The 10,525-nt window shown below is 41.2% G+C and overlaps 1 protein-coding gene across 7 annotated transcripts in view; it reads right to left on the reverse strand.

Annotated features, from left to right (window-relative positions):
* The window catches only part of PAM (peptidylglycine alpha-amidating monooxygenase), a 137,028-nt gene extending 131,259 nt beyond the window's left edge, over positions 1-5,769 (reverse strand). For all 7 annotated transcript variants that reach the window (XM_034072771.1, XM_034072772.1, XM_034072775.1 and 4 more), the window contains exon 1: positions 5,635-5,769. The gene's annotated coding sequence lies outside the window, so the exon portion shown is untranslated. The remainder of the gene's footprint in view (positions 1-5,634) is intronic.
* Between the last annotated feature and the right edge of the window lie 4,756 nt (positions 5,770-10,525).

Here is a 10,525-nt window from a genome sequence, read left to right on the forward strand (position 1 = left end):
GAGAAAGGGTTACTGGAGTCATAGAAAGATCTCAAGCTGGAAGGGACCCATAAGAATCCTCGAGTACAACTTCCTGCTCCTCTCAGGATTACCTAAAACTAAACCATATGGCTAAGAATGTTGTTCAGATGCACCTTAAATCCTTATGGGCTTGATGCCAGGACCACTTCCCTAGGGAGCCTGTTCCAGTGACCAACCACCCTGTCAGTGAAGAACCTTTTCCTAATGTCCAGTCTGAACTTCCCCTGATGCAGTTTCATTCCATTTACTCATGTCCTGTTGCTGGTCCCCAGAGAAAGGAGATCAGCACCTCCCACCCCACTGACCCCTCTTGAGGAAGCTGTAGACTGCAATGAGGTCATCCCTCAGCCTTAATTTTCCAAGTACGTAATGAGACAAAGACAGGCTGGATTGTTCAGCCTAGCAACATAAAGTCTAAGAGCAAACACTATTGCTCTCTATAAACAAACTGAAGTATATACACCAATCACAGGGAAAGAACACAGAATTAAGCTACTGAGTGATACTAAACAAGAATGAATGAGTGTATAAAGGCCATGAATAATTTAAGCTGGATATTAGACATTTAGACATTTTTTAAATAAGCCAGAAGGAGTATGCTGTGGATCATCATTTTTAAGATGAGTAATCATTTTATCATATGGATTGAAAGACATTCTTTGCAGTCCTGCAACAGAAAGCAAATGTACAGACACTAAAATACTCGCTCACATACTTGGATTCACAAATGAAACAAATCTTCTACAGTTTTACAGATGTCCTACAGGGTTAATCTAGCTCTGTGCCTAACAAAAACTAACAAAAAAAAAAAACCCAAAAAATTGAAAAAGAAAAAAAAGGAAAAAGAAAGGTTCTAGTGTAAACATTTCTTCATAATCCCTTTTTGTTTCTAAGTATGAAAGACTAATAATGCAATTTTGTTCGTAAGTATAAAAGACCTGAGGCATACGCAAACACAGAAGACTGAAAATTAGTAGGCCTCTTGCAACATCCAGTGGGAGGGTCAGAAGCAAACTTCTGGTGTTTTATTTAAGCCCTGATTAACCCTACACACTAGGAACCATGGCAGACAGACAGATTATTTTAAAATACACTATACACCTTTGATATGTGTATAGCTTGTTTTACAATCATTTGAAATACCTGCCCGTTGCAGAGATTCATATAGTAAATATTGTATTATGATACCAGGACCATGAATGTAAACAGCACAGATTAAAGCAGCAGATGGAGTAATAGGAATGGTATGCCTGCTGCAAATAAAGAGATCAAGTACATGGAACTGAAAATATGCACTATGACTCAACATTACACTTGGCATTCTTTGTCAAAAGGAAACATAAATACAGCAAAGAACATGCAACAACATTAACAGTCAAGAATAACCAAAAGGCCTTGATAGCAGCATCCTTCGCTCCCCTTGTCACTGCCAGTAATCCTGGACAAACTGATTGGATACCCATCTGTCCTGGTCTTCATAAATGTAGGACTGCAAAAGCATGAGTACAAAAGGAAAGAAGAAATATGAGGTAACAAATATGAGTTTATGAAAATTACTTTGGCCAAATAAAAGACATGTTTCCTTCTATTCAGTGATCCACTGTAGCTGCTGCACTTTAAATTCTTCCACTTCATCTAGTTGCACATCCTGTTTGGCTGTCGCAGAACCATGGTTATCTTAAAACAGACCATTTGCCAAGTGACATCTGTTGCATAAAATGTAGGAAGTTCATCACTGCAGCAGGAACAGCCTAGGTTATAGTTTATTGTCTTTAAGTTTCCGCCAAACACACTTCTTTTCTTTGTGTTAAATGGCAAATTCCTCTAACTGAATTATCTAATTGATAATACATTGAAGGGTGAAGGGAAAGTGATGGAACCCCTTTCTCTAAGAAGTGTGGCAAGTGCTCACAGTGCATGGAGTGCTGTTACAACAGCACTCTTCCAACTAATGACTGATAAGTGTCTCAGATAAAGGTCAGGCATCTTGTTTCTACTAAGTAAATCAGAAAAGATTGCTTTCTTTTGGCATCTCTGCGCATATAATCCACACACATTCTTTTAGAGGCTACTTTTACATTTCATTCACATTCGCGCACAGAGATGAAAAGAGTGTTTCTGAGCAACTTGTGTTTCCCAAAAACAGTAATAACAAAAATAAATATTTGAAGATGTATACCTGAAGAACGCCAAGTTTCAAAAGCCAGTACTAACCATGAATTTTGCTTCCCATTTATACCTACGCTACTTCTGTCAGTACTTGTTCTTCACTCACACAGTCATGAGCTATATCTCATAATCTTTCTTGATTTCACCTTATGCTTCCAGAAGTTCATCATAATCTTAAAGTACTCCATGCTTTCAGTCCCACATACTCTTAACAGCAAATTTACTAAATTGCATTGAAATGTATGTTTTAACACAAATAAAAAAAAGTAATCATAAAAATGAAGAAATGCTAAATCAAAATATATTTTAAGTAAGACTTTAGATCTTTCTTTAGGAACATGTTGAGTAATTATTTTGAAAAAGCTTTCAGCTTGATTCAACACCCCTGAGGAGTGTAACAGTCTATCCTCCTTACCTTGACCAACCTGAAGAAACTGAATCTGAGTACAAGCAAAACCAGCAGGACATTAGAAAAGAGTCCTCCTCTTATCCCAGAGAAATGAAAGGGTTATTCATAAAGAAGCATGTTGTAAAACTTCACTATCTTTCAGGATCCCAAAGTACTTCAACTTCACATGTTCTCACTGCCTTACAAAAAGCTAAAAAGAAGAAGGGAGGGTGAGGGAAAGACGGGAGGGGACAGCAATGACAAGCAGAGATCAAAGAAAGGTGTCATGCAGTATCCTACAAATATGAAATATTTCAGTGGTTACATCTCCTTTCAAGCTACAGTTGTATGTAATCAGAAAATACTTAGTTGTGCCTTGGAAAAACAACCTGCATTTATTTGATTGATCCAAGGTCTGCAGCATCAAAAAAACAGAACTTCAGCGAGGCTCACCAGTTAGAACATGTCCAGTGTTTCCTTCAGTCGCTTTAATGTTAGACTGCACTACGATGCTTCAAGTAGAGATTCTTTAAAAGAATATTCTTAACACTTTGGCTATACAAACTCTCATTCCAGACCAGAATGGTAAACCACTCTGGCAACAATCTGCGCAGAGCAGCCAGCACCAGATACTGTTGTCTAGATACAAGAGGACTAATGTGGTATAACCTACCATATGGAATACGACTGATATGGTATAACCTACTCTATAAAGCATTTAATCCTGACTGTTATAAGTTGTTTTCAGGTACAGAGCAGAAATACTTTTTCTAGCTTGTTCAATTTGATTTGTGATTATTTTTCAAATTTTTGTTTGCACTAATAGCTATGACTTTGGACACTACTATTATGTATGTAATCATCACAGGAGATTTACTCCTCTCAAATATCACCAGTAATAGTCACATCCAATTAAGTGTGAAATGAAAACCTGGCAAGTTATAAAATTACTCAATTTCATTGCACATGCCATCATTCTTAAGTGTGCAACATGGATGCTTCTGTCAATCTGTAAAATGAGAACTGCGGAACAAATCCCAACCTCCCAGCCACCTTTAAGCCATGACTACATGTAAAATGGAAGCAATATGCTAAGAATAAGTTTGTCTTCAATATACCTGGATTTTACACCACAGTTCCTTAGAATTCATATGTAAGTAATCAAGAAGAATACTCCTCTCAAACTGAACATTTTATGGTATCAGCCATATACAGAGAAATAATTTCCAGAAGAACAGACTCAATCACATCTTCTTTTATATGACACTCAGCAGCCCACAGGTTCTCCCACTTGACAAAGAAGCAGATAAAGCAACAAAGTGATGGGCTACTATTCTGGACTGTATCTCTGAGATTACTTTGAGCCTGCCTGCACACGTGCTTGCGCAGACCTCTGCCTCCATCTGTCAAAGGAAGACCTGTGTGTTCTATATCTGCTTTTGGCTAATTGCTACCCCTTATGTCTGGACCTCCCATTTTCACCTGCACCAGTGATGGGATCCCTACATAAAAAAAAACTAGCTGAGTACATGAGGATTAAATTCAACCTGCTTTCCATTTTTTTTTCTGTTGGAAAACATGCATCAATCTTCCAGTAAAGTTGTTTTAAAAACTATCTCCTGATTTGAGATCTATAGTACATGACAGACACCTGAGTTCACATCTATAAAACAAAACAAAGATATAAATAACAGCCTAAAATACAAATAATCTAAAAAATTTAAGATTTTGGGATTGAGCTATACTTTTCTGAAAGCTACATTCATTACTGGTGGTTTTAATGCTGGAACACATGTATATACAAAGGAGTGCCCCCAGTCAAAAAAGGAAAGAAAAGGCCTTATTCATATGAAATGCAACATCATAAAAAGAACTGACTTACTAAAAGGCTCACTTTCTTGTAAGAATACTTCCACTTCCATGCCAAATATCAATAAGTAGAATAGGATTTCTAATTGGCAGGAGTTAATTCTCTTTTTTATTGTAATCTGTAGGAGGACTCACCTGCAAGCCTACAGCATGCCACCTGAGCACAATCTGTAGTAAAACATCCCCACTTACCAACACCACACCTGGCGTCCCACCATAAGACAGTCAAAACATTGACAGTGGTTTTACTGTTTCAGAAGGGCTTCAGACCAGCCGGTTCACCTCCAGTCCCCACAGCACGGTCCCAGGCTGGCAGCTGAATAGTTATACGGTGTGCTCAAAAACACGTGCAATATCAGAAATGTGGGAGATCGGCAATACATCCTTCAAAACTAATGCAACTACATACAAGATGTAATATGGGTTTTTTTTTAAAGGAATTAACAAAATGAGCAGTGAAGGCTTGAAAAGAAATGAAATAATAAAAAAAAAGACAATAGCCACTCCCAGGCACTAATGGGAAACATACCACCACAGCTCCGAACAGCTGTAAGTCAAGACTAACAGAATACCAACGACTGACCGCTTTCCCTGGTTGGACATCCAGAGGTGAAGACATGCCGGCACCGGAGTCCGCCGGGGAGCCGTGCCCCCTCTCCATCAGCCATCTTCCCCATCCCGGGCGCGCCGCTGTCCCTTTAAGCCGGACTCTATGACAGGCGGGAGGCAGCGGCCCCCGGGACGGCCGCCCAGCTCCCCCACCGCCGGCCCGCAGCGGAGCCGGCCGCGCTTCCCTCCGCAGCAAACTTTGCCGGGAGGGGAGGTCTTCCTTCCCGCCCGCTCACACAGGGCATAAAGCCCCGGCCGGCAGAAAGAAAGGCAGAGACCTCGACGCGCCCACCCCGTCAGACGGCGGCAGGACAAGAGCTCCCCTGAGGGCCGCCGCAGACCGGCGGGGCTGAGCCAGACCCGGGTGTCCTGCCGCAAGCACCCGCCTCGGGCAGCCCGGCCCCGCGGGGAGTGGGGCCGTGGAACGTGAGTCCGGGAACGGAGAACGCACCCGGCCGGGGCGCGGGGCTCCCGCGTCCTCCACGGGACCGTAACCGAGACCGGATGCCACCGCGGGGCTGGAGCGAAACACCGCAACTCCAACTCCCTCCTCCCGCAGCCCCGCACGTGAAACTCACGGGAGGGAACGAAGCGGAGCCGAGCCGTGCTGCCGGCTCCAGACCGAGCTGCCTCTGCTCTGCTACCGACGCGGCGGCAATACCAGGGTCTGCCTCGAACCGTGGCCGCGAAGCCCCTTTCCTGCCGCCGCGGAGGCTCCGCCTCCCCGGAACGCCCGTCCCACATCGCCCCGCCCCAGGGCCGAGGAACCGCCCGCCCCGCCCGGCTCGGGGACGAGGCGCCGCTCACGTCTGCTTGCGCTGGGCTGCGGGCGGGGCGGGCAACGGGTTTGGAGTAGGCCTCGTCACCGGTTTCGGTCTCGGTTCGGGTCCCGGGGCCGCATCCCGGCCTCTCGAGGCGCAGCAGGAGCCGGTGGCTCATTGTGCTGCCGGCTTCCGGCGGCGGAGCCCCTTGGTGCGGGAGCGGGGTGCGGGAAGGACTTTGCATCCCGCCCCGGCGGGAGGGGATTTCAGTGACCATCCGCCAGGCCCTGAGGCTTTGTATACGCTTTGCCTCGGGGAACAGTAACGGAGCCCGGCGGGCACAGGCTTTTGCTAGGATGGGAAGGTTTGTCCCGACTAGAGCCGGGGGAGTTTCGGCGGTGGAGCGGTGCCCCGGGAGGTACTGACCGAAGATAGTGGGAAGCCAGTGCAAGTAACCTCCGAGGGGTGCGTGCGAAACAGCACAGGCGGTTACTGGTGAAGGGCAAGGTGGGCATGCTGATCTTTGTTGGAAGCTGATCGAGCTGCGGTGCACTTGGGTGAGATTCCAGTGGAATTCATGCTGAAGCTTGGTCATGTTTTAGGATGACCTGTGTCTTATGGCACATACCCGCTGCATGAGAGCGTTGCTCAGCATCTCTGGCTGAGCAGGTTCTGCAGGAGACCTTTGGATGATCCATCTGCACAGGTCACCTGGGGAAGTTGTAGAATCATAAAGTCATTGAGGTTGGAAAAGGTGTTTGAGATCAAGTCCAACCATAAACCCAACACAGACAAGGCCCCCATGACATTGCGTCCCTACGTGCTGCATCTGCATGTGCACTGTATTTTGGGGGCATTATAGTGAATGATTCTTTTGTTAAGACTCTTAAACACTGCTCCAGAAAACAAAAATATATATGGTAAAACATGATTCTGCCATCTTCAGGCTAAAGGAATACCTTGTTTTACAAGTAGAGCTGCTGACTTTATGAAAACAAATTTGAGAAATTTGGCCTGTGATGTGTGTTTCAGTGCTTCCATGCAGGCTAGATATATTATGATGAACAAGTTTCCTTATTCATATAAAATACAAGATACACAGACTTAATGAATTCATTATTTGGTAGTCTTTAAAATATTTCCCAAATTAAAGCACGTCAGTATTTTTTTTGTTTGATTTTAAATGCCTGAAAACTTGCCTTTATAAGGGGATAGGACATAGCAAGCAGTTAATGGTAAATGTGTCCCAAAGATGTTTTTGTTCTTTGAGGACAGGAAATCCTATAATCCGTGAACAGAAGGGATGACACTGGCTCCAGCTGATGTGCAGAGTCACACCACTGTTTCTCTATAGAGGTCTGTTGTACCACACGCTTGTGTACGTTTGTGCCAGACTTCCCTTATGTTATCGATCTGGCTCACAGAACTGAATGCTGTAATTATAGAGGCCTGGTCTAAGGATTTCAGACCTCACCCTGAGCAAAGTGATGCAGTGCTGCTTTTGTGAAATGACAAGCTGAGAGACCTATCTGTTGCCTAGGCAAGAGCATCCCAAAGGTCTTCTGCCCTGCCCCTTTCATTCTAGCTAGGATGGTGTGGCATACAGAAAAGAATAAAGCTTCACAGTCTCTCTCCCAGGGGGTCTTGTCCTCTTCTAGTAATGTTTCCCATGCTAGCTTCTCTTACACAAATTCTGTAATTGGTGTAGATTAATTTATATTCTCAGAACAATCTTTGTTAAGGAAAGTATGGCCAGTAATTTCATAGAACCATAGAATCGTAGAATAGTTAGGGTTGGAAAGGACCATAAGATCATCAGGTTCCAACACTGCTGCCACAGGCAGGGACACCACACGCTAAACCATGTCACCCAAGACTCCGTCCAACCTGGCCTTGAACACTTCCAAGGATGGAGCATTTTGAAGGCCTTAGCATGTTCCCTGAAGTAGAAAGTTATGTTTTAAGAGAATATCAAGGCTCTGCAAAACCAGTCCTTTATGTAAATGCAGAACATCTGTCTTGCAAGTATTCATTAAAGGACTTCATTTGGGAAAAAAAAAAATTGAAGAATTTATACAATCAACTCTTTGAAAAGTTATTAGGGAATAGAGGAAACTTGGGCCCTACTAAAAGGATAATCTTTAAAGTTTCATTTTTTATTTTTTTATTTTTTGAAAGTTTTTTCTTCAAAATTAGAGAAAAGATAAAATCGCTGGTTATTTTGGTTGGGTTTTTGTTTTTTTTTTTTAATATTGAAGTCATTAATTTGAGTAGAAATTGCTAACTTGTGTTTTTCATTATGGTAAACATATGGCAATCTACCTTAGACTTCACATTTAATGGCTGTCTAAATAATTCTACTGTATTTACCTTCATTTGCTCATATTGCTTTCATTGCTTTGAGTGTTGTTTGAATGCTTTTTAACTTTAATTTCATTTATATTACCCATCTGGTGATCTCCATGCCAAGTGATTTTGTACTGCTTCACAAAGGCAGTGAAAAATAATGCATCAACATGTAATGTTTAACTTCTGCTTAATCTTTTTCTGAAATCTGAGACTAGGCTTGTGGTGCCTTTTTCTTAGAATATCATATTTCCATCACAGAAAAATAAAACAACATTTAAACTTTATTTTGTGACTTATTCTGTAACCTCCTAGTGTGAAGTGCAGAAAAATAAATAAACCACATACTGCATCCCTAAGTAGAAAACTTCCTGTAAGACTGGCTTAACTGTGTTTCTCATCTTGCATGTTTAGTGTCTATTTTAATTTCAATGACTTCCTGATTAAAACCAAAGTATTCTGAATGGTTTTTTTATTTATTTTTTCCATAAAAGATCACTTCTTGTAGCATTTCTGTGGAAAATAAAACAGTGTGGGGTTTTATTTAGCTTGCAAATCCTTTATTTAAATCTAGAGACTTCTGCAATTAGGTCCCAATTCAGCAAGGACTTTAAGCATTTGGAAATGAGGTGCATGCTAAAGCAACTAAATTCAGACCTCTCACATGAAATTAATATTAAGAGATTTGTTTGTTATGGTTATGATCTCATGATAATATACTTGGACTTCCTTGTATGCAGGAATAACTTAATGACCTGAGCTGTCACATTGTGGCAAATGCATCTTTAAGATTCTCATTATCCACGTCTGAGCCATGCAGGCAATTGCTACCTGCCATTTATAGATTCATAGAATACATTTTTTAAATATGCTCAAAAAGCTTTTGAGTCATGCAGTCCTCTTGCTTATAGTTCTATAACACAATAATATTGTTACTGGCAGATAGCCATAATAAATATTAAATCATAAAGGTCAGTAGCATATATCTTGATGAAGTATTTTAGATAGATTGGTTGATTACAGGTTTTGACCTTTCTTTGAGCACCATTTACTCTATTTTTGCAACAGATACTTACTTCCTTTTTTCCTTTTTTTATTTTCTTTTTTTTCCCCCATTTTTTTTTTAGGCAAAACAAAATGCCACCCTTCCTTTTATTCTTTAGCATGTATAGAAGCACAGACTGCATCAGACACTGGAGAGCTGCATGGAGATTTTACTTTGCAAATGGAGCAGCATGCTGGCAGCATAAAGGATGAAAGTCTTTGAAGAGCTCTTTTGAGGATAGAAATCAGCCCACGATCTCCTTCAGGCTGCATTCTTATTCATCGTTATTTCCAAGTTTTTTTTTCTCAAACACTCACCAAGATAAATTCCAATCTTAAAGAGTCCCAGTGAGCTGAGTATGTGTTATATAGATATGTAACACAGCTATAGTTACTGCACTTTTTGTACCTCAATATAATGCAAAAATGCAACAAAACAAATACCTTTACATTGGAGGCTTAATTTTATCCAGGCAAATGGATATATGCCACAAATCCAATTACCTCACCTAGCACCCTTATCAAAACCTTAACTCTAGTGTCCAGTAAACGGTCTCTGCAGACTGCCGATGAGGTGAGCTTTTTGGGGTACTGCTGCTTATATAGTATCTTTCCCATGAATGAAAGATGCACATCTCTAGCTCTACTATGCCAGTACTTAAAAAAATAAACCAGTAAGTCTCATCAATGTTTGGAGACAAATTATTTATGACACTTCATTACCTAGAGTGATGCCATGTTTTACATACCATTGAGGATGGTTTGTAATCAAATATAATTTCAGAAAATAAAATACCTCAATCTCATGTATCCATGTGTTGTTATGCTACATGCACGCTAGCATTTGGATCTTAAAGAGTAAGAGAAATCTGACATGGCTGAATATATGTATCAGTGATTACTGGTGCCCTGGTGCAGGTAATTCAGGTAGTTGTCATTAATCTGAATGTGCTAACTCAAATAACTTTCCTTGGAAAATTATCTACATTTCTCCTAACGCCTTTTGTATGTCATTAAATTATCTTACTTTTACCCCTTTGTCTCTGGGATCTCTGTATACATCTCACTGAAAGATTGTAGCTTTTTCCATTTACTTACCATTTTTTGCTTGTTTTCAGAAAAAAAAAGAAAAATTATCAGATATCTATGGTAATATTTAAAAGAGACTCACAAAACATGTTAAGTGTATTTGAACTAGACCTTCGACTCCATCTTTAAATTGTTTCCTAAGAATTTGGTGTAGGCAAACAATGGTTTGATGTTTGATGTACTTAATTGTGTTATACAATGATGGATGGTAGATAGCAGCTCACCACTA

The sequence above is a fragment of the Melopsittacus undulatus genome, chromosome Z (genome assembly GCF_012275295.1).
Source record: "Melopsittacus undulatus isolate bMelUnd1 chromosome Z, bMelUnd1.mat.Z, whole genome shotgun sequence".
Taxonomy (NCBI): domain Eukaryota; kingdom Metazoa; phylum Chordata; class Aves; order Psittaciformes; family Psittaculidae; genus Melopsittacus; species Melopsittacus undulatus.